Here is a 6,164-nt window from a genome sequence, read left to right as displayed (position 1 = left end):
GTGATAGAATAGTTCAAATGAGTGTGATCAAGCCTGTCCCGGCATGGTAACCATCCCCCCACACTGAGGAGGGCGTTTCCCTCTAGAAGAAAGTTATGCTAGGGATGGAGATGGCGTGGCCAGTCAGGAACTCCCCCAACAGCCATGGTGGAGGAGAATAACAGCTACAGCTACATCCACAGTGCCTGTCTGACCTGGGGAGCCAGCAGACACAGTAGGGAAGAGCAGGACCATGTTTCCCTTTGGCCCAGAGTAGGTCTGAACAGATTAAGTCAGACCACTGAATTCATCAAGTACTTGGAAACACAGGGAGGCTCTGTGGAAGGGCTCCAGAATGTGGAAATAGAAGGCACAGAAAGAATGACTGAGAGTTACAGGGAGGTAATTAAATTAGCGCCTCTTATCCAGGCTTTGTATGCAACCAAATTTATGGAACCTTTCCGTAGACCTCACTTATTTCCACTTTAGCAATCTTAGCTGTGAGCTTCTGGGATCACTGGCTGAGAGGGGATGGCAGCAAGCTTTGACGGCGTTTCACCAAGGTTACCTTTGTAACTCCACTATTTGTTAAGGGATAGTGGTTTGGGATGTCGCTTCATCCTCTGAACACCGTTTTGATATATAGATGACGTAATAGCAGCCCCGGAGTGTTTTTACGATCTGGAAAGACAACAGTTACATGACACTTCCACCTACCTTGCAAGCCTACTAGTGCTGGGTTAACGGAAAGGAAAAATGGGTTGTTAAATCAACAGTTAACGAGTTTAAAACCACATGGGTGAAAAAAGGATGTTCCCAGAGACTGTATGGTTATTGAATGAAAATCCCAGTGCTAGGAGTCGGCTGCCTTCCTGTGAGTTGTTGGCCAGGGAAGGCCCCCTCAAAGCCACAAAGCATAAAAGCTATTGGTACTGCTATTGGCAATTGCTATTATACTAGACCTAGATAGTGAGGACCCATTGAGACAGCATGTGTGCATGTTCTGACCATAGGGCAGAGGAAAAGTAAGCTGGGAGCGAACCGGAAACTCCCACCCTGTTGGATGGCTTCTGTATTGTCAGAGGGGCCATGTATCCCGCTGGTGGAGAATTGTCACCAGAGTCCCTGTGCGCTGAAATACTGAAATGCTAGGCAGGATCGTCCTGCTTGTGGAATAGAGGTTTGGCTGTCGTAAGATCAGCAACCTCTAATTTGAATTTAAGGCCTGCTGCACAAGAGAGAATTCACATCGGGTACTTTAAACCATAAAAGAACCCCGTGGCTAGGGAGGTCATAGGTCCCATCGGGGAAGTGACTTCTATGGTTTTGTTATGTGGATGTGATGTGTCTGTCAAGCTGTGAGCATGGTATTGATGCCAGTAGTTAGTAGTCAGGCTCACTGAGAGCAAACAACTGTTATTGTAGTAGGTGGGCTATCTCTTACCCGTAGGTGGCGTCTGTAGTCACCCCCTCCAAGGTGCGCTGAGGAAGAGGAGGTGGGGAAAATGTGAGAGCTGGAAGAAAGGATAGAACATTGTAGAACAGTTTCCTTCAAGATTCAAAACTTCCATCCTGAAGAGAAGCTCTTTAAACAGGAAGGTCAGAGACCTCAAAATAGCTTCAGGGAGTCCCTGAAACTGACCAGATTCACTAGGAGCCTCCCTGCCAAAATAAAAAATAAAAGCTGAGTGTCCCTCTCAGACAAAGCTGGGCTGCAAAGATGGCTCTCAGAGGAGGACAGCTGCAAAAGAGAAGACTCTGAGGCCAAAGCAGCTGCCTGGAAGAGGTTCAGGCCAGCTGGGACACCTGGAAGAGATGCTCTCCAACCTGGTGGGCTTCCTGCAGGCTGTGCAGTCTGCTCCAGGTTCCCAGCTCTGTGAGCTGGCACCCGTGCAGGGGTGGGCTGCGGTGATGCAGCTGCCTTTGAGTCATTTCTGCTCTTGTACGTGACCTCTCACTCGTATTCCTATAAGTAATTCCATAAAAAAAAAAAAAAAACCCTCATTGATTCACCAAACTGAACTGTGGTAATATCTGTACTTTGGTCTGTTGTGAGATACCTATCTGGGGTGTTTAGGTGTGTGTGTGTGTGTGTGTGTGTTGCATCTCCCCAGGAAAAGCTCTGTCACACAACATCTCCACCTCTGCCATGAGCTCGTCTCTGACTTTGATCCTCTGGCAGTTGTCACCAATCGTCACCTCGCTGGATATTTGCAGTGCCTCTCTGTACGGCTGGACTTCTGGGTGCATGTCAGCCATCCTGCAGACCAACAGCTAGACTGGAAGGAACCCCGTGTGGCCCAACACAGCCTGATAACTACAGGGAGTCGCCTTGCAAGGTGGGGTGAACGCAAACCTGGTGCAGAGAGGGGAACAAGGACGCCAGGCGGGGGAAAGGAGGCCTGGACTGAAGAAATGGGACAATGGCCGCAGCCTCCTCCAGAAGCCCAGGGTGAGATTCTAACGCACAAAAACATGGAATCCAAAGCAGGGGACGGTTCAGACTTTGAACCCCAGACTAGACATGAGCAGTCAGCTTTCTTACAATTACTGGACTCCATGTTAAGGGGCCCTAGAGACCCAGCTCTGAGAACCTAGAAACAGCAGAAGCTGGAAAGCCCACATGATCCCTCTGCTCTTCCTGATTTTCTTGTCCCCGACACTACTGTGGAAATTTCTGGGAAACAGAGTCACCAAACGTTTTACTTGGGTAGAGGAAAGTTCACTGTGCCTCCTGCTTTTATGAACAAACTATTGATTCAAATTTGTAAGCTTTTAAGATTTTCAATGTTTCTCCCATAAGAACTGTAGAGAATGGCCATCCCCTGGGGCTGGCAGTTAGCTCTCCAGCATCTAATTGCCCCTATAGACTGAATGCTGATCAGCTGAGGAGCACTGGAGTCCTCCTCCTCCTCTTCCTCCTCTTCCTCTTCCCTCCTCTCTTCTCTCTCTCATCTCTCTCTCTGTCTTCTCTCTCTGTGTGTGTCTCTCTGTCTCTGTCTCTCTCTTCTCTCTGTCTCTCCCTTCTCTCTGTCTCTCCCTTCTCTCTGTCTCTCCCTTCTCTCTGTCTCTCTCTTCTCTCTGTCTTTCTGTCTCTGTGTGTGTCTCTGTCTCTCTCTCTGTGTCTCTGTCTCTCTCTTCTCTCTCTCTCTGTGTCTCTCTGTCTCTCTCTCTCTCTTGACAGGGTCTCACTATGTAGCGCTAGCTGGCCTGGAACTCTCACGTAGATCAGTCTGGCCCTGAGTATCTACCTCAGCTTTCAGAGACCCCTGGGATTAAAGCCACAGCCCATAATGCTGGGGTGTTCCCATTTTCATGGAGATATGAAAGCACTAAGTTACTGCCTGGTTAGTCGTTTTAGGCTAAGTTACTGCCTGGTTAGTCGTTTTAGGCTAATCCTTTTACCCTTTAAACCATAAAGATTTGTTTTTACTCCCAACTGCCTTGGTGAGACCCTCATTTTCTTAGACAGTTTCTCACCGTGACTTCCTGTGTTCTTCCCACTTTCTCTGCGTCACTTCTCACAGGAGATTTATACTAACTTCCTGGGATTGTCATAACTAATTGTACAAACCAAGCATCTTAAATGAGACAACCCTATGGCTTCACTGTTCTCTAGGCCAGAAGTCCGGAGCCAAGGTGTCAACAAGGGCCCTGACGGCATTGACGGCCCCCAGGGAAGACCCTTCCTCACCTCTCCCAACTTCTGGTGGCTCCAGGCATCCCCTGGGTATGACTGCATCACTATAATCTCTACCGCCATCTTGAGCCGTCTCAGTGTCTTAGCTCTGCGTGTTCCTCCTAAGGATATTGTCATTAGACTCAGGGGCCGTCAGAGTAGCCCAGGGTGGCTTCATCACCAGATCCCTACTGCGGAAGAAAAGTCTTTTTATCCAAATAAGGCCATACTCCTAGACATTAGTTGCTAGATGGGCAGGGTCATCCCTCACCCCTGCAGGACAACATTTCCCATCCTTCGTGAAACGTGACTGCACATCCAACCTCACCACAGCGGGATACGAGTCTGGCGGTAGGTTATGTTTGAGGTGTTCGTGCTAGCCACGCGGCCGAGACAACTTAAACCCCAAGTTCCAGAACTTCGAGGGTCTTATAGGCTCCTGACAATGAAAGCAAACATTGTTAGGTTAGGGTTAGGGTGGCCTTAGAATCTGAAGCCCTCTGCAAAGCAAAGGGAGGTCATGTGTCCCTGAGCATGGACGACCAGCTTGTCTGTAGAAAGAGCAGGGGGCCAAAGGGCCACCGAGTCACTAATCACATTGACTAGGGTGACAGTGTCTGTTCTGACTACCATGGGGAAAGGAGTGGTGTCATGGACCACATATATCTAAAACTCCATTCTGCCTGTTCATGTGGGAGAATATTCTGGAGAAAAACCCCGAGATGGTGTTGGTGCTTCTGGGAGCTGGCTCTGGAACTCAGGGCAAGTGACTGACACTGGATATGGCCATGTCACAAAGGGCTGTGGCCATGAACAACGGAAGTATGTTATAGACAATGGGCTGACGACATGGCTCAGCAGGTAAAGGCACTTGTCACCAAGCCTGACCACCTGAGTTTGACCCCTGGAACCCATGTGGTGGAAAAAGAGAAATGACTCCCACAAGTTATCCTCTGACCTCCATATGCACACCATGGTGCACACCTAAGCGTGAGTGTGTGCATACACACACACACACGCATGCATGCACTCACACACAATAAATGTAAAAATTAATTGGTTAATCAAAACACCATATAAATGAGAATTCTGTCACTATAGTGTTTATCAGTTAGCAAAGAACCTCAACTATAAACCTTTAATCCTTAGATTTCCATATTGGTGATACTCAGAGGCAGGGCCTTGGGGAGGTTTTCGGGATTAGATGGGGTCATGAAAGTGAGACCCATGTGGAATCAGAGGCTTTATCTGGAGAGAGCTGCCCTGATGTGTCCTGCCTGTCGTAGCTGTGGCATCACAGCTGTGCTCTGTTGCATGAAGAATATAGTCATGTATGTACAGAGGCCATAAAGGCAGATATGACACTGTTTGAGGGAAAAAGGGAGGCGTCAAATGGGAGAGAGCATGTAGGCAGAAACTTCTGTTCTGCCCGAACAGAGCGTAGATGCCACCCTGTAGAACATGGGACTCTTAATCTCAGGGTCGTGGGTTCGAGTCCCACATTGGACGCCAATAGTGGGAGGAGAAAGAGGAGGACAACAGGATATAACAGAATGTGCTCAAGGTACCATAAGCACTTGCATGACAATGACCTTAGTAATGACACAAATGTAAAGTGAATTAAAAACAAACAAAGCCCCAAAACTCACCAAATGTCAGTGCGATGTTCTTAGATTTCCAACCCCTACGACTATGGGCTTAATAAAAGTTTATTCTTCATGAATGACGTGGTCTCGAATGCCTTGCTGTCGCAAGAGAACACAGACTGACTGGCATGATGCAGTGTGTCTTTTTAACTGATGGAAATTTAGGTCGGTGCTTGCCAACTGACATCTTACATCTCCATTTGAAAGGTGACAAAAAGCCATCCTGAGAATAGTTGGGGAGATTTATTCCACAGATAATTCTTAAATGCTATGCCAAGAAAGTGTTCTAAGCACCACAGAAAGGTAATGCCAAACCAGATACAATTCTGACCTTAGTGGAGTAGACAAAGAATTAATTAACAAGGTAAAATGATGAATTAAAGGACTAAGAAATGTAATAAAAGAACACTTCCTTAGCAGAGGCAAGGGCCCATCTCCTGCATGGCAAAACCAACAGCTTAAACTATAAAGGACATTAAATAACACTGGGGTTTAAGAAAAACAAGTAAATCTACATGTCGTAGCCAAGTAAGTTGAAAAGTGTCCCTGACTGTCAGGGAAGCTCTCCAGGTTGCTTCTTAGTTTAGCTAAGGTTGAGTTGAGAGGGAACTCAAGGTGTGGAGTCTTGGAAGAAAACAGCTCAATTGGAAGTCTCCTGCCTGACAGTTGGGGGTTGTACTGAGGCCAGTAAAACAGCCCAGAGTCGGGAGAAGAAGCACTGTGAAGACATGAGCCAAAGGGAGCCATGGAGGAGGCCCATGGACAGCCAGGTGTCGTGGCATCCCACGGGGCTCTGGCTTTTCCTCTGAGGTATGAGAGAGCTACTAGAAGGCTCAGCTCAAGAAGGGCTGAGCCGACAT

The sequence above is a fragment of the Microtus oregoni genome, unplaced genomic scaffold (assembly GCF_018167655.1).
Source record: "Microtus oregoni isolate MIOR12 unplaced genomic scaffold, Mior012 000023F_ref0000262, whole genome shotgun sequence".
In the NCBI taxonomy this organism is placed as follows: domain Eukaryota; kingdom Metazoa; phylum Chordata; class Mammalia; order Rodentia; family Cricetidae; genus Microtus; species Microtus oregoni.
Note: the sequence above shows the minus strand (reverse complement) of the source record.